Source organism: Spinacia oleracea, chromosome 2 (assembly GCF_020520425.1).
Source record: "Spinacia oleracea cultivar Varoflay chromosome 2, BTI_SOV_V1, whole genome shotgun sequence".
Classification (NCBI taxonomy): Eukaryota; Viridiplantae; Streptophyta; class Magnoliopsida; order Caryophyllales; family Amaranthaceae; genus Spinacia; species Spinacia oleracea.
In genome coordinates this window covers 33,934,440-33,959,209 of record NC_079488.1, presented here as the reverse complement: position 1 = coordinate 33,959,209, position 24,770 = coordinate 33,934,440, and the positions used below count along the sequence as shown (strand labels likewise).

The 24,770-nt window shown below is 39.4% G+C and overlaps 1 long non-coding RNA gene across 2 annotated transcripts in view; it reads left to right on the top strand.

Annotated features, from left to right (window-relative positions):
- The window catches only part of LOC110795854 (uncharacterized), a 32,000-nt gene extending 12,905 nt beyond the window's left edge, over positions 1-19,095 (top strand). Inside the window, exons 1-4 of one of the 2 annotated variants that reach the window (XR_008927015.1) lie at positions 16,387-17,186; positions 17,480-17,563; positions 18,652-18,744; positions 18,843-19,095. This is a non-coding gene — a long non-coding RNA (uncharacterized lncRNA). Of the gene's footprint in view, positions 1-16,386; positions 17,187-17,479; positions 17,564-18,651; positions 18,745-18,842 lie in introns of those variants that run through there. The other variant, XR_008927014.1, reaches the window with a different exon arrangement.
- The last annotated feature ends 5,675 nt before the right edge of the window (positions 19,096-24,770 follow it).

Sequence of the window (24,770 nt, the reverse complement as noted above, 5' to 3'; positions counted from 1 at the left end):
AAAAAGACACCATCTCGAGCAACAAACACCTTGTTCTCAGATGTATTGTAGAAGTAATACCCCTTTGTTTCCTTTGGATAGCCCACAAGGATACATTTGTCAGATTTTGGATGAAGTTTGTCTGAAATTAATCGTTTGACATATACTTCACATCCCCAAATCTTAAGAAAAGACACATTTGGAGGCTTTCCAAACCATAATTCGTATGGAGTCTTTTCGACAGCTTTAGACGGAGCTCTATTTATAGTGAGTGCAGCTGTATTTAGTGCATGTCCCCAAAATTCTAATGGAAGTTCGGCCTGACCCATCATTGACCTGACCATGTCTAGCAAGGTTCTGTTCCTCCGTTCCGACACACCGTTCCATTGTGGTGTTCCAGGAGGAGTCAATTCTGATAGAATTCCACATTCTTTCAGATGGTCATCAAATTCATAGCTCAGATATTCACCGCCTCTATCAGACCGCAGTGCCTTAATCTTCTTGCCTAATTGATTCTCTACTTCACTCTGAAATTCCTTGAATTTGTCAAAGGATTCAGACTTATGCTTCATTAGGTAGACATAACCATACCTACTGAAGTCATCAGTGAAAGTGATAAAGTAGCTGAAACCACCTCTAGCATTTGTACTCATTGGTCCACATACATCTGTATGGATTAAACCCAATAGTTCATTTGCTCTTTCTCCAACTTTAGAGAAAGGTTGCTTTGTCATTTTGCCAAGTAAACATGATTCGCATTTACCATAATCCTCTAAGTCAAATGGTTCTAGAATTCCTTCCTTTTGAAGTCTTTCTAAGCGTTTCAAGTTTATATGGCCTAATCGACAATGCCACAGATAGGTGAGATCTGAATCATTCTTTTTGGCCTTTTTTGGTATTTATGTTATATACTTGTTTGTCGTGATCTAATAAATAAAGTCCATTGACTAATCTAGCAGATCCATAAAACATCTCTTTAAAATAAAACGAACAACTATTGTCTTTTATTAAAAAGGAAAATCCCTTAGCATCTAAGCAAGAAACTGAAATGATGTTTTTAGTAAGACTTGGAACATGGAAACATTCTTCCAGTTCCAAAACTAGCCCGGAGGGCAACGACAAATAGTAAGTTCCTACAGCTAATGCAGCAATCCGTGCTCCATTTCCCACTCGTAGGTCGACTTCACCCTTGCTTAACTTTCTACTTCTTCTTAGTCCCTGTGGATTGGAACATAAGTGTGAGCCACAACCTGTATCTAATACCCAAGAAGTTGAATTAGCAAGTATACAGTCTATAACGAAAATACCTGAAGATGGAACGACTGTTCCGTTCTTCTGATCTTCCTTTAGCTTCAAGCAATCTCTCTTCCAATGCCCCTTCTTCTTGCAGTAGAAGCATTCGGATTCAGAAGTGGGTTGACTGACCTTCCTCTTTACAGATTTGGCGCCAGTTTGCTTAGTTGGGCTGGCCTTGTTGCCACCTTTCTTAGCATTCCTCTTCTTTCCAGATTTCTTGAACTTGCCCCCACGCACCATAAGCACATCCTGCTTATCACTTTTGAGCGTCTTTTCAGCGGTCTTCAGCATACCGTGAAGCTCAGTGAGCGTTTTGTCCAGACTATTCATACTGTAGTTCAGTTTGAACTGATCATACCCGCTATGAAGAGAATGGAGGATGGTGTCTATAGCTATTTCCTGAGAAAATTGCTGATCCAGCCGACTCATATTCTCAATGAGTCCAATCATTTTGAGAACATGTGGACTTACGGGCTCGCCCTGTTAGGTTATGATACATATGATATTACATAAATCATGCGGAAACAACCATTAACCCAGGAATACATATTATTTACACATAATCATATAGCATAATTTAGATGCATACTCTTTGTTGCGTGCCTTCCCTAGCTGCGCCCGAACCGAACAAGAACAAGTCTTTAGGACTCCAAGTGTCGTCCCTCCGTAGATAGTCCACAGCACGTCCGGATCCGCCTTAAGATTGACCAACTAGAATCGCCCTTAAGGTACTAGAATTTTCGGCACTTTTGAGCAAGATGTGTGATTGAATTTTTCTCTCAAAAACTCACTTTGAATACTTTGAAACTCATTTTAAATTGTGAGCCCAAGCCACATATTTATAGGGGTATGGAAAGAGAATTGGAATCCTATTCAGATACAAATTAATTAAACCTAGAATCCTACAAGAACTCTAATTAATTAATTTATCAAATAGAATTAGGAATTTAATCATTAACCGAACTCTGCATGTTCTAGGAATCGTGCATGAACACAAACACTCACGCACACACACACGGCAGCCACGATGGGCCGCCCATGCGCGTGCGTGCGAGCAGCAGCCCACGCAGCGAGGCCTACGCGAGCTACAAGCCCACGTAGCTCCTGCGCGCGCTGCGCGCGCTGTGCGCGCTGCCACGGCCTGCTGGGCCTGGCCTTGCGCTGGGCCTGGCGTGGCCTTGGCTGTTCGTGTGGCGCGCTTGGCTTGCTGGGCGATGGCCTGGCTTCGTGCTGGGCCCTCGTCCGGCAGGCCTCGTCCGATGCTTATTCGTACGATACGCTTCCGATTAAATTTCCGATTCCGGAATTCATTTCCGATACGAACAATATTTAACATTTCCGATTCCGGAATTAATTTCCGTTTCGAACAAATATTTAATATTTCCGTTTCCGGAATTATTTTCCGATTCCGATAATATTTCCGATTCTGACAATATTTCCGTTTCCGGCAATATTTCCGATTCTGGCAATATTTCCATTTCCGATAATATTTTCCGATACGTACCATGTTTCTGTTTCCGGCAACATCTACGACTTGGATAATATTCATATTTCCGATACGATCCATATTTCCGTTTCCGGCAATATCATCGTTTCCGGAGTATTCATTTCTTGCTTATGACGATCTCAGCTCCCACTGAAACCAAGATCCGTCGATTCCGAATATTCATAGATGGAGTATTTAATGCCATTAAATACTTGATCCGTTTACGTACTATTTGTGTGACCCTACGGGTTAAGTCAAGAGTAAGCTGTGGATTAATTTCATTAATTCCACTTGAACTGAAGCGGCCTCTAGCTAGGCATTCAGCTCACTTGATCTCACTGAATTATTAACTTGTTAATTAATACTTAACCGCATTTATTAGACTTATCATAGAATGCATACTTGGACCAAGGGCATTATTTCCTTCAGTCTCCCACTTGTCCTTAGGGACAAGTGTGCATTTCCTAATTCCTTTGTCGCTCGATGCTTGCTCTTGAACATAAGGTAAGAGTTGTCATCCTTATTATGTCCAGAGGTGTTCCTCGGTTTCAGAGTTCAACTGATCAAATAAACAGATAATCATAGCCTATGATTCATCCGAGCACGGCCATGCATTTCACAGTTTCTAGCTCTCCGAGTGGCCTTGTACAACTTTTAAGCATCTCATCCCGATGGACAATCCCAATCTTGCGATCTTGAGATTAGACTTCGTTTGATAGGTGATTACCTGAGCGTTGCCTTTATAGCCTCCTTTTACGGTGCGACGGTTGGTCAACGTCAAAGCAACCAGTTCTCAAACAAGTAATCTCAAATCACTCAGGTATTGAGGATTTAGTGTCTAATAATTTAATAAAATTTACTTATGACAGATTTTCATCTCTTACAGTAAAGTTTCATAGGTCTTGTCCGATACTAGTCTTCCCAAAGTAAGTATCTATGCAAATGATTATGACATTGCCATGTCCACATAGTTCAAGAAACAGAACTACTAGTCATCTTGCATTCTAGTCGTCTAACGTTTTCTATGCGTCCAACTTTATAGAAAATTCCGATTAGGGACCATTTTCAACCTTTGACATTCAAGTTCACTTGATAGACATTTCTTAGTCACAGGACTGGTCCTGACAGTCTATCTTGAATATATCGTCAAGTTGAAGGGACTCATCATTTAATAAACCACAAATTAAATGGAAAAATGAATTCTTTTCATTTATTGTGAATGATTAACCAATAATGTTTTACAAAGATTTAAACTCTAAAACTTTAAAACATTAAACAGAGACATCAAAGCCATTCTCCAATATGCTTGATTCCCATAGCTGCAGTGTGCGAGTTGTGCTTCGCTTGCGGCAGAGGTTTAGTTAATGGATCTGATATGTTGTCATCAGTTCCAATCTTGCTTATCTCGACTTCTTTTCTTTCAACGAACTCTCGTAGAAGGTGAAATCTACGAAGTACATGCTTGACTCTTTGGTGGTGTCTAGGCTCTTTTGCCTGTGCAATAGCTCCGTTATTGTCACAATACAGGGCTATTGGTCCTTTAATGGAGGGGACTACACCAAGTTCACCTATGAACTTCCTTAGCCATATAGCTTCCTTTGCTGCTTCATGTGCAGCAATGTACTCCGCTTCAGTTGTAGAATCCGCAATGGTGCTTTGCTTAGCACTTTTCCAGCTTACTGCTCCTCTGTTGAGGCAGAAGACAAACCCAGACTGTGATCTGAAATCATCTTTGTCGGTTTGGAAACTTGCATCCGTATATCCTTTTAACAATTAATTCATCATCTCCACCATAGACCAGGAAGTCATCTTTGTGCCTTTTCAGGTACTTCAGAATATTCTTGGCAGCAGTCCAATGCGCCTCTCCTGGGTCTGACTGGTATCTGCTCGTAGCACTGAGTGCGTACGCAACATCCGGGCGTGTATATATCATAGCATACATTATTGAACCAATCAATGATGCATATGGAATCCCATTCATTCGTCTACGCTCATCAAGTGTTTTTGGGCACTGAGTCTTGCTTAGAGTCATTCCATGAGACATGGGTAGGTAGCCTCGCTTGGAGTCCGCCATCTTGAACCTATCAAGCACTTTATTGATATAAGTGCTTTGACTAAGTCCAATCATCCTTTTAGATCTATCTCTGTAAATCTTGATGCCCAATATGTACTGTGCTTCTCCTAGATCCTTCATCGAAAAACATTTCCCAAGCCAAATCTTGACAGAGTTCAACATAGGAATGTCATTTCCGATAAGTAATATGTCGTCGACATATAATACTAGGAAAGCAATTTTGCTCCCACTGACCTTCTTGTATACACAAGATTCGTCTGCGTTCTTGATGAAACCAAAGTCACTGACTGCTTCATCAAAACGTATATTCCAGCTCCTGGATGCCTGCTTCAATCCGTAGATTGACTTCTTTAGCTTGCATACCTTTTTAGCATTCTTTGGATCCTCAAAACCTTCAGGCTGTGTCATAAACACAGTTTCTGTTAAAACGCCGTTTAAGAAAGCAGTTTTGACATCCATCTGCCATATTTTGTAATCGTAATATGCAGCGATTGCTAACATTATCCGAATAGACTTTAGCATTGCAACTGGTGAAAAGGTTTCATCGTAATCCACACCGTGGACTTGCCTGTAACCTTTTGCTACCAATCTAGCTTTGAAAACTTCAAGTTTCCCATCCTTGTCCTTTTTCAGTTTGAAAACCCATTTGCTTCCAATGGCTTGGTAGCCATCTGGCAAATCGACCAAATCCCATACTTGGTTTTCAGACATGGAGTCTAATTCAGATTGCATGGCTTCTTGCCATTGCTTGGAGCTAGGGCTCGTCATAGCTTGTTTGTAAGTCGCAGGTTCATCACTTTCAAGTAATAGAACGTCATAGCTCTCGTTCGTCAAAATACCTAAGTACCTTTCCGGTTGAGATCTATATCTTTGCGATCTACGCGGGGTAACATTTCTAGATTGACCATGATTCTCACCAGATTCTTCTAAAGATCTCTGAGTTTCATCCTGAATGTCATCTTGAGCATTCTCTAGAGTTTGTTGTTCGACTCGAATTTCTTCGAGGTCTACTTTTCTCCCACTTGTCATTTTGGAAATGTGATCCTTCTCCAAAAAGACACCATCTCGAGCAACAAACACCTTGTTCTCAGATGTATTGTAGAAGTAATACCCCTTTGTTTCCTTTGGATAGCCCACAAGGATACATTTGTCAGATTTTGGATGAAGTTTGTCTGAAATTAATCGTTTGACGTATACTTCACATCCCCAAATCTTAAGAAAAGACACATTTGGAGGCTTTCCAAACCATAATTCGTATGGAGTCTTTTCGACAGCTTTAGACGGAGCTCTATTTATAGTGAGTGCAGCTGTATTTAGTGCATGTCCCCAAAATTCTAATGGAAGTTCGGCCTGACCCATCATTGACCTGACCATGTCTAGCAAGGTTCTGTTCCTCCGTTCCGACACACCGTTCCATTGTGGTGTTCCAGGAGGAGTCAATTCTGATAGAATTCCACATTCTTTCAGATGGTCATCAAATTCATAGCTCAGATATTCACCGCCTCTATCAGACCGCAGTGCCTTAATATTCTTGCCTAATTGATTCTCTACTTCACTCTGAAATTCCTTGAATTTGTCAAAGGATTCAGACTTATGCTTCATTAGGTAGACATAACCATACCTACTGAAGTCATCAGTGAAAGTGATAAAGTAGCTGAAACCACCTCTAGCATTTGTACTCATTGGTCCACATACATCTATATGGATTAAACCCAATAGTTCATTTGCTCTTTCTCCAACTTTAGAGAAAGGTTGCTTTGTCATTTTGCCAAGTAAACATGATTCGCATTTACCATAATCCTCTAAGTCAAATGGTTCTAGAATTCCTTCCTTTTGAAGTCTTTCTAAGCGTTTCAAGTTTATATGGCCTAATCGACAATGCCACAGATAGGTGAGATCTTAATCATTCTTTTTGGCCTTTTTTGGTATTTATGTTATATACTTGTTTGTCGTGATCTAATAAATAAAGTCCATTGACTAATCTAGCAGATCCATAAAACATCTCTTTAAAATAAAACGAACAACTATTGTCTTTTATTAAAAAGGAAAATCCCTTAGCATCTAAGCAAGAAACTGAAATGATGTTTTTAGTAAGACTTGGAACATGGAAACATTCTTCCAGTTCCAAAACTAGCCCGGAGGGCAACGACAAATAGTAAGTTCCTACAGCTAATGCAGCAATCCGTGCTCCATTTCCCACTCGTAGGTCGACTTCACCCTTGCTTAACTTTCTACTTCTTCTTAGTCCCTGTGGATTGGAACATAAGTGTGAGCCACAACCTGTATCTAATACCCAAGAAGTTGAATTAGCAAGTATACAGTCTATAACGAAAATACCTGAAGATGGAACGACTGTTCCGTTCTTCTGATCTTCCTTTAGCTTCAAGCAATCTCTCTTCCAATGCCCCTTCTTCTTGCAGTAGAAGCATTCGGATTCAGAAGTGGGTTGACTGACCTTCCTCTTTACAGATTTGGCGCCAGTTTGCTTAGTTGGGCTGGCCTTGTTGCCACCTTTCTTAGCATTCCTCTTCTTTCCAGATTTCTTGAACTTGCCCCCACGCACCATAAGCACATCCTGCTTATCACTTTTGAGCGTCTTTTCAGCGGTCTTCAGCATACCGTGAAGCTCAGTGAGCGTTTTGTCCAGACTATTCATACTGTAGTTCAGTTTGAACTGATCATACCCGCTATGAAGAGAATGGAGGATGGTGTCTATAGCCATTTCCTGAGAAAATTGCTGATCCAGCCGACTCATATTCTCAATGAGTCCAATCATTTTGAGAACATGTGGACTTACGGGCTCGCCTTTCTTAAGCTTGGTCTCAAGAATTTGCCTATGAGTCTCGAATCTTTCGACTCGAGCCAGATCTTGGAACATGTTCTTCAACTCACTGATGATTGTGAAAGCATCTGAGTTGATGAATGTTTTCTGCAGATCCGCACTCATGGTGGCGAGCATTAGACATTTCACATCCTTGTTGGCATCAATCCAACGATTGAGGGCTGCCTGAGTGACCCCGTCGCCTGCAGCTTCGGGCATCGCCTCATCTAGGACATACTCCCTTTCTTCCTGCATAAGAACTATTTGCAAGTTCCTTTGCCAGTCAAGGAAGTTTTTCCCGTTCAACTTCTCCTTTTCGAGAATTGATCGAATGTTGAATGAATTGTTGTTTGCCATATTAAAAACTACAATTGAAAAGAATAAACAAATAAATAACCATTCACAGTTTCTCTTAATAAACTTAAATTCTAGCATACATGCATAATTCAATGTTTATTAAGCATTTTATTCAAGTTTTGTGTTCCGGCAGGTGTGAATAAAATGATTCCAAGATCCTAAAATCATTGAAGAACTAAGCACAGTTTGTCGACTTAATCCTAGAACATCTTAGGTAAGCAAAAGCCTTTTGCTAATAGTCTAGAAACTACTCTTGGTTGATAGGTACGTCTAAGAAGTTATTAGGTAAACCTATCGATTTTGCCACGACATAAAAGGACTCCTTACTTATATCGTTGAGTTTCACCAAAACTAACATGTACTCACAATTATTTGTGTACCTTGCCCCTTTAGGACCAATAAGTAACACCTCGCTGAGCGAAAACTATTACTAGATTGATGTAAAGGATATCCAAGCAAGTGTATATTTTGGCATGGCACCTTTTAACTCAATTTTTAAGTTTGGAACTTAAGGCTCTTACTATGTTGGTTAGATTTTAAGTGAACTAAAATCCTTAATCATGCAACATAATCAAGCTTTTGATCTCATGCATTTTAAGACATATTTAAAGGCAATAAATAACTTAAACATGCATAAGATAAATGTGATCTAGTATGGCCCGACTTCATCTTGAAGCTTTGACTTCAAAGTCCGTCTTGAAAATCTCCGTGGGAGGCACCATTTTCTTCAAATAGGATAAGCTATAACTAATTACAACTATTTGATGGTTCGCAGACCATATTTGAATTGAAAAATAACTTTGGTACTTTAGACCAATTACATTCAAATTAATGGTACGCAGACCATATTTTCTATCCTATTTGGGCCATACTAGTCACTTCATAACCTGCAAAACAGTACATATACAATATATACCATTCACCCATTCATTATCATGAATGGCCCACTTAGCTGGTTAGTAAAACACATTATGCATCACGTAAATATTTGCAGCAATTAATCAAGGGCACCAATAATCTACCAATTATTCAGTCCTTATTAATTCTAATCAAGTTGTTTTAACCTTAAGGATTTGTAGACCTAATCAAGAGTTTATGACTAAAAAGCGCTCCCACTTAAACCAATAAATTCATATGCTTTACTAATTTTAAACATAAAAATGTATTTCTAGTCTAACCGGAAACATACAATTTTAATTAAAATTTAAAGCTCATATAAATTTATAATTGAATCCAAAAAGTTTAATTTAATTTCAGTCGTTATTTAAATTAATTCATGATTTTATTTTTAGTAAAATAATTAGAATAAATAACATTTATTATAATTACAATATTCAAAATTAAAATCCAAGAAAATAATTTAAATTATTAATTTTAAAATTAATTAAAATTACGCGAACTGAAATTTTCAAATTAAACATTCAAAACGATCTAATCGTAACGCAAACACCCTACGCATTGCACGCCCATGGGCCGCACGCATACAGCCATTGCTGGCCATATGCGCGCAGCCCATGCGCTCGTCGCATAGCTGCTGCTCTACCAATCGCAAGCCATCGCACGCTGTGGTGCTCGCTGCGCGCGCGGGCCATTGCTCGCTGGGCGCGCGACATCGCTCGCTGGGCGCGCGACATCGCTCGCTCTGCGCGCGAGCCATCGCTCGCTGGGCGCGCGACATCGCTCGCTGTGCGTGCGAGCCACGCTGGGCGCAGCGCTCGTGGCACGCGAGCTTGCGCTCGCTGCGCGCGAGGCTGCGCGCTCTTGCGCGAGGCAGTGCGCGTTGTGGCGCAGCTCGCTTGCTGCCCACACGCGACTGCCTTGGCTTGCGTTTCGCCCATGCCCATTTGTTCATAGCTCGTGGCACACGACACAAGGCAGGGCTGCTGCCTTGTGCTCGTGCACTACGCCCTTGCTCATTGCATTCGTGCCGCACGGGCGACGAGCTCCCTTGCTCGTCGTCGCATGCCCGCACTATACAACACCCCTTAAGGGTAACACGAAGCGTCCATTGCTTTGTGCGTGCAAGTTATATGAACGAATCGCATAAAATTTAAAATTTATATTTAAAATTAATGACAAATTAATAAATAATATTAATTTCATAATTTTAGGGCGAAAAAATCGAAAATTTATTATTCAATTGATTTCCGATTTACATGGATTCAAGTCTAGGTCATAAAAATTTAAAATTTATCATAAATTTACAATTTTTATGGTGGTTTTTAATAATAGGTTTCTAATTAAATTATAATTAATTATGAAAATTAAATTAATTCTAAATTATTCTAATTTTCAACAAATTAATCATAATTACAAATTAGATTGCATAATTAACAAGGCTAGGCATTCAAACTTGTTAAACATATACAGTAGGTCAATTAAAAATTCAAGATTTATCAACAAGAATCGCAAATATTTAATTTAACATCTTAAATTTACGAAATTTTGCATTCGAAAAACTAAAACCTTTGAAAAGTCATAGTTAGGCTTCGAATTTGAGAATTCTGGGTTCGGCAGAAAAATACTTTTTTTGTCAAAATTTTAGAATGCCTTTTACATGCGGAATTGACACAAAAATCACTCGATTTGGATGAGTAACGAAGAAACTGCCGAAAAACTGCGTACGTATAATTAAATAAACGCAATTTGCAACTAATTAACAATTACGAAAATTAATCACCCCTTTTAATTCTTGCAAATTTGTAATATTTAACCATGTTCATGCAATTAGATTATGAAAATAATAAGGGGCTCGTGATACCACTGTTAGGTTATGATACATATGATATTACATAAATCATGCGGAAACAACCATTAACCCAGGAATACATATTATTTACACATAATCATATAGCATAATTTAGATGCATACTCTTTGTTGCGTGCCTTACCTAGCTGCGCCCGAACCGAACAAGAACAAGTCTTTAGGACTCCAAGTGTCGTCCCTCCGTAGATAGTCCACAGCACGTCCGGATCCGCCTTAAGATTGACCAACTAGAATCGCCCTTAAGGTACTAGAATTTTCGGCACTTTTGAGCAAGATGTGTGATTGAATTTTTCTCTCAAAAACTCACTTTGAATACTTTGAAACTCATTTTAAATTGTGAGCCCAAGACACATATTTATAGGGGTATGGAAAGAGAATTGGAATCCTATTCAGATACAAATTAATTAAACCTAGAATCCTACAAGAACTCTAATTAATTAATTTATCAAATAGAATTAGGAATTTAATCATTAACCGAACTCTGCATGTTCTAGGAATCGTGCATGAACACAAACACTCACGCACACACACACGGCAGCCACGATGGGCCGCCCATGCGCGTGCGTGCGAGCAGCAGCCCACGCAGCGAGGCCTACGCGAGCTACAAGCCCACGTAGCTCCTGCGCGCGCTGCGCGCGCTGTGCGCGCTGCCACGGCCTGCTGGGCCTGGCCTTGCGCTGGGCCTGGCGTGGCCTTGGCTGTTCGTGTGGCGCGCTTGGCTTGCTGGGCGATGGCCTGGCTTCGTGTTGGGCCCTCGTCCGGCAGGCCTCGTCCGATGCTTATTCGTACGATACGCTTCCGATTAAATTTCCGATTCCGGAATTCATTTCCGATACGAACAATATTTAACATTTCCGATTCCGGAATTAATTTCCGTTTCGAACAAATATTTAATATTTCCGTTTCCGGAATTATTTTCCGATTCCGATAATATTTCCGATTCTGACAATATTTCCGTTTCCGGCAATATTTCCGATTCTGGCAATATTTCCATTTCCGATAATATTTTCCGATACGTACCATGTTTCTGTTTCCGGCAACATCTACGACTTGGATAATATTCATATTTCCGATACGATCCATATTTCCGTTTCCGGCAATATCATCGTTTCCGGAGTATTCATTTCTTGCTTATGACGATCTCAGCTCCCACTGAAACCAAGATCCGTCGATTCCGAATATTCATAGATGGAGTATTTAATGCCATTAAATACTTGATCCGTTTACGTACTATTTGTGTGACCCTACGGGTTCAGTCAAGAGTAAGCTGTGGATTAATATCATTAATTCCACTTGAACTGAAGCGGCCTCTAGCTAGGCATTCAGCTCACTTGATCTTACTGAATTATTAACTTGTTAATTAATACTGAACCGCATTTATTAGACTTATCATAGAATGCATACTTGGACCAAGGGCATTATTTCCTTCACGCCCTTCTTAAGCTTGGTCTCAAGAATTTGCCTATGAGTCTCGAATCTTTCGACTCGAGCCAGATCTTGGAACATGTTCTTCAACTCACTGATGATTGTGAAAGCATCTGAGTTGATGAACGTTTTCTGCAGATCCGCACTCATGGTGGCGAGCATTAGACATTTCACATCCTTGTTGGCATCAATCCAACGATTGAGGGCTGCCTGAGTGACCCCGTCGCCTGCGGCTTCGGGCATCGCCTCTTCTAGGACATACTCCTTTTCTTCTTGGATAAGAACTATTTGCAAGTTCCTTTGCCAGTCAAGGAAGTTCTTCCCGTTCAATTTCTCCTTTTCGAGAATTGATCGAATGTTGAATGAATTGTTGTTTGCCATATTAAAAACTACAATTGAAAAGAATAAACAAATAAATAACCATTCACAGTTTCTCTTAATAAACTTAAATTCTAGCATACATGCATAATTCAATGTTTATTAAGCATTTTATTCAAGTTATGTGTTCCGGCAGGTGTGAATAAAATGATTCCAAGATCCTAAAATCATTGAAGAACTAAGCACAGTTTGTCGACTTAATCCTAAAACATCTTAGGTAAGCAAAAGCCTTTTGCTAATAGTCTAGAAACTATTCTTGGTTGATAGGTACGTCTAAGAACTTATTAGGTAAACCTATCGATTTTGCCACGACATAAAAGGACTCCTTACTTATATCGTTGAGTTTCACCAAAACTAACATGTACTCACAATTATTTGTGTACCTTGCCCCTTTAGGACCAATAAGTAACACCTCGCTGAGCGAAAACTATTACTAGATTGATGTAAAGGATATCCAAGCAAGTGTATATTTTGGCATGGCACCTTTTAACTCAATTTTTAAGTTTGGAACTTAAGGCTCTTACTATGTTGGTTAGATTTTAAGTGAACTAAAATCCTTAATCATGCAACATAATCAAGCTTTTGATCTCATGCATTTTAAGACATATTTAAAGCAATAAATAACTTAAAGCATGCATAAGATAAATGTGATCTAGTATGGCCCGACTTCATCTTGAAGCTTTAACTTCAAAGTCCGTCTTGAAAATCTCCGTGGGAGGCACCATTTTCTTCAAATAGGATAAGCTATAATTAAAAACAACTATTTGATGGTACGCAGACCATATTTGAATTGAAAAACAACTTTGGTACTTTAGACCAATTACATTCAAATTAATGGTACGCAGACCATATTTTCTATCCTATTTGGGCCATACTAGTCACTTCATAACCTGCAAAACAGTACATATACAATATATACCATTCACCCATTCATTATCATGAATGGCCCACATAGCTGGTTAGTAAAACACATTATGCATCACGTAAACATTTGCAGCAATTAATCAAGGGCACCAATAATCTACCAATTATTCAGTCCTTATTAATTCTAATCAAATTGTTTTAACCTTAAGGATTTGTAGACCTAATCAAGAGTTTATGACTAAAAAGGGCTCCCACTTAAACCAATAAATTCATATGCTTTACTAATTTTAAACATAAAAATGTATTTCTAGTCTAACCGGAAACATACAAATTTAATTAAAATTTAAAGCTCATATAAATTTATAATTGAATCCAAAAAGTTTAATTTAATTTCAGTCGTATTTAAATTAATTCATGATTTTAATTTTAGTAAAATAATTAGAATAAATAAAATTTATTATAATTACAATATTCAAAATTAAAATCCAAGAAAATAATTTAAATTATTAATTTTAAAATTAATTAAAATTACGTAAACTGAAAATTTCAAATTAAAATTTCAAAACGATCTAATCGCAACGCAACAACCCCACGCAACGCACGCCCATGGGCTACACGCACACAGCCATCGCTGGCCATGTGCGCGCAGCCCATGCGCTGCCTTGCATCGCTGTTGCTCACCATCGCAAGGCATCACGCATGGTGCTCGCTGCGCGCGCCAGCGCTCGACGCACGCGAGCCATCGCTCGCTGCGCTCGCTCGCCAGCGCTCGCTTCATGCGAGCCAGCGCGCGCTCGCCAGCGCTCGCAGCGCGCGCTCGCCAGCGCTCGCCAGCGCTCGCTGCGCGCGCTTGCTAGCGCTCGATCCTGCGAGCCATCACTCGCTGCGTGAGGCATCGACGCTGGGCGTAGCACTCGTGGCACGCGAGCTTGCGCTCGCTGCGCGCGAGGCTCTGCACGCTTGCACGAGGCAGTGCGCGTTGTGGCGCAGCTCGCTTGCTGCCCACACGCGACTGCTGTGCCTTGCTTTCGCCCTCGCCCATTCGTCCATTGCTCACAGCCCACGACACAAGGTAGGGCTGCTGCCTTGTGCTCGTGCACCATGGCCTTGCTCATTGCATTCGTGCCGCATGGGCGACGAGCTCCCTTGCTCGTCGTCACATGCCCGCACTATACAACACCCCTTAAGGGTAACACGTAGCGTCCATTGCTTTGTGCGTGCAAGTTATATGAGCGAATCGCATAAAATTTAAAAAATTTATATTTAAAATTAATGACAAATTAATAAATAATATTAATTTCATAATTTTAGGGCGAAAAATCGAAAATTTATTATTCAATTGATTTCCGATTAACATGGATTCAAGTCTAGGTCATAAAAAATTTAAAATTTATCATAAATTTACAATTTTTATGGTGGTTTTTAATCATAGGTATCTAATTAAATTATAATTAATTATGAAAATCAAATTAATTCTAAATTATTCCAATTTTCAACAAATTAATCATAATTACAAATTAGATTGCATAATTAACAAGGCTAGGCATTCAAACTTGTTAAACATATACAGTAGGTCAATCAAAAATTCAAGATTTATCAACGAGAATCGCAAATATTTAATTTAACATCTTAAATTTACGAAATTTTGCATTCGAAAAAGTAAAATCTCCGAAAAGTCATAGTTAGGGTTCGAATTTGAGAATTCTGGGTTCGGCCGAAAAAGACTCTTTTTGTCAAAATTTTAGAATGCCTTTTACATGCGGAATTGACACAAAAATCACTCGATTTGGATGAGTAACGAAGAAACTGCCGAAAAACTGCGTACGTATAATTTAAATAAACGCAATTTGCAATTAATTAACAATTACGAAAATTAATCACCCCTTTTAATTCTTGCAAATTTGTAATATTTAACCATGTTTATGCAATTTAGATTATGAAAATAATAAGAGGCTCGTGATACCACTGTTAGGTTATGATACATATGACAATTCATAAATCATGCGGAAAAACCATAAAGCCAGGAAAACATATTATTTACACATAATCATTTAGCATAGTTTAGATGCATACTCTTTGTTGCATGCCTTCCCTAGCTGCGCCCGAACCGAACAAGAACAAGTCTTTAGGACTCCAAGTGTCGTCCCTCCGTAGATAGTCCACAGCACGTCCGGATCCGCCTTAAGATTGACCAACTAGAATCGCCCTTAAGGTACTACTTATTTTCGGCACTTTATAGGCAATTATGTAATTGAATTTTGCTCTCAAAAACTCACTTTGAATACTTTTATTCTCTATGTAAATATGTGACCCTAGGCACCTATTTATAGAGTTATGGAAAAGGATTTGGAATCCTATTAAGATACTAATTTATTTAATTATAATCCTACTAGGACTCTAATTAAATAAACTAAATCTTTTAGGATTAGATTAATCATATGACAAATCCTGGCAGCTTTAGGATTCGAGTAGCACACAAACACACACGCACGCACAGCAGCCCACGAGGGGCGCCATGCGCGCGCGCGCGCAGCCCTCGAGCTCGCAGCCCTCTGCCGCAAGCCCACACGCTGCCGTAGCCTTGGCGCGCGCTGGGCATGCCTTGCGGTGGGCCTGGCGCAGCCTTGGCTGGTGCGTTTGTGGCGCGCTGGCTTGCTGGGCGATGGCCCGGCTTCGTGCTGGGCCTTCGTCTGGCAGGCCTCGTCCGATGCTAATTCGTACGATACGCTTCCGATTAATTTTCCGATTCCGGAATTCATTTCCGATACGAACAATATTCAATATTTCCGATTCCGGAATCAATTTCCGTTTCGAACAAATATTTAATATTTCCGTTTCCGGAATTATTTTCCGATTCCGATAATATTTCCGATTCTGACAATATTTCCGTTTCCGGCAATATTTCCGATTCCGGCAATATTTCCTTTTCCGATAATATTTTCCGATACGTACCATGTTTCCGTTTCCGGCAACATCTACGACTTGGATAATATTTATATTTCCGATCCGATCCATATTTCCGTTTCCGGCAATATCATCGTTTCCGGAGTATTCATTTCTTGCCTGTGACGATCTCAGCTCCCACTGAAACCAAGATCCGTCGATTCCGAATATCTATAGATGGAGTATTTAATGCCATTAAATACTTGATCCGTTTACGTACTATTTGTGTGACCCTACGGGTTCAGTCAAGAGTAAGCTGTGGATTAATATCATTAATTCCACTTGAACTGAAGCGGCCTCTAGCTAGGCATTCAGCGCACTTGATCTCACTGAATTATTAACTTGTTAATTAATACTGAACCGCATTTATTAGACTTAACATTGAATGCATACTTGGACCAAGGGCATTATTTCCTTCACGGCGATGATGGTTCTAATTTAGTTTTCAAGGGGTGGATTGATGAGCAGACTCTCTCTCCTTCAACACCTGAAACTGGAACGGCTGTTTCTTTCAAGAACCTTAAACATGAAGGTTTCCAGGGTGACAAGGAGTATTGGTTGGTAATGTTTTGCTACCTTTCTATATTCGTTCATTTGTCATTGACTCTTCCTAGCTGGTCTATTTCGATTCCTTATAGCACGTACGCTTATTTGAAGCAATCAGAGTTAAACTATATTGGTCAACTGCATCATCCTAATCTGGTGAAACTGTTTGGATACTGCCTTGATGGCCAAGATTGGTTTCTGGTGTACGATTTTTTGGCCAAAGGAAGACTAGAAAACCACTTGTTCGGGGGTAAGTAAGTAGCTCACTTCTTGTTTGTTTTATGACTGTATTTATTCCTGAAACCACTTCTTGTTTGTTAATTTGGTGCATTAATTTTTCAAATTGTTTGATTCATATGTTAATTTAATGAATTCATTGGTTTATTTCATAATATCTTGGTTGCAATTTGGTTTATTTCATAATATCTTGGTGATGTTATTCTTTTAGTGTGAATTGATCTTTGTGAATATTTTCACTGTATTTGGGCTTGTTGCGGGGTTGGAATTATTGGGTTTACCTTATGGTAATTTTCTTGATTCTAGGGCTTCCAAGAAACCTGCATTTTAGCATCGTCTTTCTAGAGAACCGCAAACTCATTGGCGATCGGCGTCGACTTCTCCGGCGAGGTATTCCCGTCTCTTAATCTCTCTCCTTCCATTTCTTCTGCCTCACCCCTCATGCTGCTTATGATTTCTTCCCTTTTCTCAAATATTTTATATTGTTTGAGTTGTGTACTTATCGAGTCTGTTTTTTGGTTTTTTTATGTATTATTTGGATGTAAATGCTTTTGTTATGAATTGTATTTTCTTGTGGGCCAAATCTGTTGGTGGATTATTTCGGAGATTGTTTCAGAGATTTACTCTTTTCTCTGTGTGTCACTAATAAGAACTTCCAACAAAAATTAGGAAGGAAAGATGAATTAAGGTAGTGTTTTGGTTTAGCAGAGTTTCGGTGAGATTGATATTATTAGAATAATGTCAGATTGTCAGGGTGCTATAAGCCACATTTTTAGAGATTTTGGTGGATTTTCTGTGCGTTTTAGCTCTTTTTGCTGGCTAAAGATAAAAATAGTGTCTCAGCCAGGGAACCAAGGCCTGTGGATATTGTTTGGTTTACATAGTGTGTTAACGTCCATTGATTCCTTCAAGAATTTACTTTTATCAGTACTAGTGTTTAGGTAATACAATGTGGTACTTCATTGTCTTTAAGTTACCTGTAATTGCTATTGATTGTTTTAGTTTAGTATTTGGCACAACTTGTATTTAACTATTCTTGTGCTTTGCATCAGTCATTTTAGTCTTTCTTATTTTAGTTTTCTACTGGCCTCATTGTAGTTCTAGTAAGTGCCAAATAAGTCATTGCAGACAACAATGTTCTAACCTGCTAATAAAGCAGCCTTCTCCTGGAAAAAACCAGCTAATAATCACTTTTTATTATCGGTATTTCGCTCTGTGGTCTGATATATCACTGTCACCATCATGCTGGATTGCAGGTATGCCTAGTAATGTCAGAAAAAGACTATTACTCATATCCTTGTACTGTTGTACACTTACTTCCATTGATGGCTCTTAGTTTCCCATGATTATTTAGGGATATAGGGTGGAAATTGTAACTAGTTGTTTATGTTATTGTTTCATTTGAAGGTTTATGCTTTAGATGCAAACCGCAGCAAGTTCTGAAAATTAAAATAGCATTGATATTCTGCTTCTGACAGATTCTAACATTGGTGTTATTGGATCTTCCTAGACTTCTGTTTTTCTCCACATATACTCTCCTTGTCCTCTTTTGGGCAGAGATCGATCATCAGGTAGAGTGTAATCTGATGTTGCCTTTCTTACATTTGAAAATGACAACATTTATTTCATCTTCACTCCTTTTCCGCCTAACAAGTGCCTACTTTTTCAGGCTAGATATCTACCAACTGATAAGCTGAGGCTTGTTTACATATTGCTAAACGCTGGAATTTACTTCATACAAGTTTATTACATCTCATGTTTACTTTATCTTTCATGTCAGTGATTCGTTACCAGTTTATTTTCGAAGGGTTTGAATCCATGATAGTTATATTTTATGCTTTAGGTTTGTATCTGGATTTTTCTCTGGTTGTATAACAATGAAGCATTGGAAACCGTAGGACGGATCTTTATTGCAGGTTCGTTTCTGTTATTGATGATGATTTTGAAGGAAATAATGCCCTTGGTCCAAGTATGCATTCTATGTTAAGTCTAATAAATGCGGTTCAGTATTAATTAACAAGTTAATAATTCAGTGAGATCAAGTGAGCTGAATGCCTAGCTAGAGGCCGCTTCAGTTCAAGTGGAATTAATGATATTAATCCACAGCTTACTCTTGACTGAACCCGTAGGGTCACACAAATAGTACGTAAACGGATCAAGTATTTAATGGCATTAAATACTCTATCTATGGATATTCAGAGTCGACGGATCTTGGTTTCAGTGGGAGCTGAGATCGTCACAAGCAAGAAATGAATACTCCGGAAACGATGATATTGCCGGAAACGGAAATATGGATCGTATCGGAAATATAAATATCATCCAAGTCGTAGATGTTGTCGGAAACGGAAACATGGTACGTATCGGAAAATATTATCGGAAATGGAAATATTGCCGGAATCGGAAATATTGCCGGAAACGGAAATATTGTCAGAATTGGAAATATTATCGGAATCGAAAAATAATTCAGGAAACGGAAATATTAAATATTTGTTCGAAACGGAAATTAATTCCGGAATCGGAAATATTAAATATTGTTCGTATCGGAAATGAATTTCGGAATCAGGAATTTAATCGGAAGCGTATCGTACGAATTAGCATCGGACGAGGCCCGCTAGACGAAGGCCCAGCACGAAGCCAGGCCATCGCCCAGCGAGCCGCACGCACCAACGCACGCCTCGACCAGGCCCAGCGCAAGGCCAGGCCCAGCCAAGGGCGCGCGCGCGCGAAAGCATTGCAGCGTGGGCCGAGCGCTGTGCGCCTGTCGTGGGCCGCAAGGCTTGCGCGGGTGCACGGCTCGTGCAACGCTTGTGCGGGAAATCCTAATCCTATTAGGATTTGTGCAAAGATTAAATCCTAATCCTAATAGATTGGTTTTGTTATTTAGAGTCCTAATAAAGTTCTAAATAGCAAATCCACATCCTAGTAGGATTACAATTCCTTTTCCATACCCCTATAAATAGGTGCCTAGGGTCACAATTAATGGGTATGATTGAAGTATTCAAAGGGTAAGTTTTTGAAATAAAAATCAGCCATACACTTGCAAACACATAGCCGAAAATTCCTAAGCACCTTAAGGGCGATTCTAGTTGGTCTAACTTGAGGCGGATCCGGACGTGCTGTGGACTATCTACGGAGGGACAACATTTGGATTCCTAAAGACTTGTTCTTGTTTGGTTCAGGCGCAGCTAGGGAAGGCACGCTACAACATGTATGCATCTATTCTATGCTAAATGATTATGTGTAAATAATATGTTTTCCTGGCTTTATGGTCTTTCCGCATGATTTATGAATTGTCATATGTATCATAACCCAAAATTGTTTTTCAATTCAAATATGGTCTGCGTACCATCAAATAGTTGTAATTAGTTTAATTATAGCCTATCCTATTTGAAGAAAATGGTGCCTCCCACGGAGATTTTCAAGACGGACTTTGAAGTTGAAGCTTCAAGATGAAGTCGGGCCATACTAGATCACATTTATCTTATGCATGCTTTAAGTTATTTATTGCTTTAAATATGTCTTAATTATGCATGAGATTGCGGCTTGATTATGTTGCATGATTAAGGATTTTAGTTCACTTAAAATCTAACCAACATAGTAAGAGCCTTAAGTTCCAAACTTAAAAAATTGAGTTAAAAGGTGCCATGCCAAAATATACACTTGCTTGGATATCCTTTACGTCAATCTAGTAATAGTTTTCGCTCAGCGAGGTGTTACTTATTGGTCCTAAAGGGGCAAGGTACACAAATAATTGTGAGTACATGTTAGTTTTGGTGAAACTCAACGATATAAGTAAGGAGTCCTTTTATGTCGTGGCAAAATCGATAGGTTTACCTAATAAGTTCTTAGACGTACCTATCAACCAAGAATAGTTTCTAGACTATTAGCAAAAGGTTTTTGCTTACCTAAGATGTTTTAGGATTAAGTCGACCAACTGTGCTTATTTCTTCAATGATTTTAGGATCTTGGAATCATTTTATTCACACCTGCCAGAACACATAACTTGAATAAAATGCTTAATGAACATTAAATTATGCATGTATGCTAGAATTTAAGTTTATTAAGAGAAACTGTGAATGGTTATTTATTTGTTTATTCTTTTCAATTGTAGTTTTAATTATGGCAAACAACAATTCATTCAACATTCGATCAATTCTCGAAAAGGAGAAGTTGAGCGGGAAAAACTTCCTTGACTGGCAAAGGAACTTGCAAATAGTTCTTATGCAGGAAGAAAAGGAGTGTGTCCTGGAAGAGGCGATGCCCGAAGCCGCAGGCGACGGGGTCACTCAGGCAGCCCTCAATCGTTGGATTGATGCCAACAAGGATTTGAAATGTCTAATGCTCGCCACCATGAGTGCAGATCTGCAGAAAACGTTCATCAACTCAGATGCTTTCACGATCATCAGTGAGTTAAAGAACATGTTCCAAGATCTGGCTCGAGTCGAAAGATTCGAGACTCATAGGCAAATTCTTGAGACCAAGCTTAAGAAAGGCGAGCCCGTAAGTCCACATGTTCTCAAAATGATTGGACTCATTGAGAATATGAGTCGGCTGGATCAACAATTCTCTCAAGAAATGGATGTAGACACCATCCTCCATTCTCTTCATAACGGGTATGATCAGTTTAAACTGAACTACAATATGAATAGTCTGGAAAAAACGCTCACTGAGCTTCACGGTATGCTGAAAACCGCTGAAAAGACGCTCAAAAGTGATAAGCAAGATGTGCTTATGGTGCGTGGGGGCAAGTTCAAGAAATCTGGAAAGAAGAGGAATGCTAAGAAAGGTGGCAACAAGGCCAGCCCAACTAAGCAAACTGGCGACAAGTCTGAAAAGAGGAAGGTCAGTCAACCCACTTCTGAATCCGAATGCTTCTACTGCAAGAAGAAGTGGCATTGGAAGAGAGATTGCTTGAAGCTAAAGGAAGATCAGAAGAACGGAACAGTCGTTCCATCTTCAGGTATTTTCGTTATAGACTGTATACTTGCTAATTCAACTTCTTGGGTATTAGGTACAGGTTGTGGCTCACACTTATGTTCCAATCCACAGGGACTAAGAAGAAGTAGAAAGTTAAGCAAGGGTGAAGTCGACCTACGAGTGGGAAATGGAGCACGGATTGCTGCATTAGCTGTAGGAACTTATTATTTGTCGTTGCCCTCCGGGCTAGTTTTGGAACTGGAAGAATGTTTCCATGTTCCAAGTCTTACTAAAAACATCATTTCAGTTTCTTGCTTAGATGCTAAGGGATTTTCCTTTTTAATAAAAGACAATAGTTGTTCGTTTTATTTTAAAGAGATGTTTTATGGATCTGTTAGATTAGTCAATGGACTTTATTTATTAGATCACGACAAACAAGTTTATAACATAAATACCAAAAAGGCCAAAAAGGATGATTCAGATCTCACCTATCTGTGGCATTGTCGATTAGGCCATATTAACTTAAAACGCTTAGAAAGACTTCAAAAGGAAGGAATTCTAGAACCATTTGACTTAGAGGATTATGGTAAATGCGAATCATGTTTACTTGGCAAAATGACAAAGCAACCTTTCTCTAAAGTTGGAGAAAGAGCAAATGAACTATTGGGTTTAATCCATACAGATGTATGTGGACCAATGAGTACAAATGCTAGAGGTGGTTTCAGCTACTTTATCACTTTCACTGATGACTTCAGTAGATATGGTTATGTCTACCTAATGAAGCATAAGTCTGAATCCTTTGACAAATTCAAGGAATTTCAGAGTGAAGTAGAGAATCAATTAGGCAAGAAGATTAAGGCACTGCGGTCTGATAGAGGCGGTGAATATCTGAGCTATGAATTTGATGACCATCTGAAAGAATGTGGAATTCTATCAGAATTGACTCCTCCTGGAACACCACAATGGAACGGTGTGTTGGAACGGAGGAACAGAACTTTTCTAGACATGGTCAGGTCAATGATGGGTCAGGCCGAACTTCCATTAGAATTTTGGGGACATGCACTAAATACAGCTGCACTCACTATAAATAGAGCTCCGTCTAAAGCTGTCGAAAAGACTCCATATGAGTTAAGGTTTGGAAAGCCTCCAAATGTGTCTTTTCTTAAGATTTGGGGATGTGAAGTATACGTCAAACGATTAATTTCAGACAAACTTCATCCGAAATCTGACAAATGTATCCTTGTGGGCTATCCAAAGGAAACAAAGGGGTATTACTTCTACAATACATCTGAGAACAAGGTGTTTGTTGCTCGAGATGGTGTCTTTTTGGAGAAAGATCAAATTTCCAAAATGACAAGTGGGAGAAAAGTAGACCTTGAAGAAATTCGAGTCGAACAACAAACTCTAGAGAATGCTCAAGATGACATTCAGGATGAAACTCAGAGATCTTTAGAAGTATCTGGTGAGAATCATGGTCAATCTAGAAATGTTACCCCGCGTAGATCGCAAAGATATAGATCTCAACCGAAAAGGTACTTAGGTATTTTGACGAACAAGAGCTATGACGTTCTATTACTTGAAAGTGATGAACCTGCGACTTACAAACAAGCTATGACGAGCCCTAGCTCCAAGCAATGGCAAGAAGCCATGCAATCTGAATTAGACTCCATGTCTGAAAATCAAGTATGGGATTTGGTCGATTTGCCAGATGGCTACCAAGCCATTGGAAGCAAATGGGTTTTCAAACTGAAAAAGGACAAGGATGGGAAACTTGAAGTTTTCAAAGCTAGATTGGTTGCAAAAGGTTACAGGCAAGTCCACGGTGTGGATTACGATGAAACCTTTTCACCAGTTGCAGTGCTAAAGTCTATTCGGATAATGTTAGCAATCGCTGCATATTACGATTACGAAATATGGCAGATGGATGTCAAAACCGCTTTCTTAAACGGCGTTTTAACAGAAACTGTGTTTATGACACAGCCTGAAGGTTTTGAGGATCCAAAGAATGCTAAAAAGGTATGTAAGCTAAAGAAATCAATTTACGGATTGAAGCAGGCATCTAGGAGCTGGAATATACGTTTTGATGAAGCAGTCAGTGACTTTGGTTTCATCAAGAACGCAGACGAATCTTGTGTATACAAGAAGGTCAGTGGGAGCAAAATTGCTTTCCTAGTATTGTATGTCGACGACATATTACTTATCGGAAATGACATTCCTATGTTGAACTCTGTCAAGATTTGGCTTGGGAAATGTTTTTCGATGAAGGATCTAGGAGAAGCACAGTACATATTGGGCATCAAGATTTACAGAGATAGATCTAAAAAGATGAGTGGACTTAGTCAAAGCACTTATATCAATAAGGTGCTTGTTAGGTTCAAGATGGCAGACTCCAAGAGGGGCTACCTACCCATGTCTCATGGAATAACTCTAAGCAAGACTCAGTGCCCAAAAACACTTGATGAGCGTAGACAAATGAATGGGATTCCATATGCATCATTGATTGGTTCAATAATGTATGCTATGATATGTACACGCCTGGATGTTGTGTACGCACTCAGTGCTACGAGCAGATACCAGTCAGACCCAGGAGAAGCGCATTGGACTGCTGCCAAGAATATTCTGAAGTACCTGAAAAGGCACAAAGATGACTTCCTGGTCTATGGTGGAGATGATGAATTAA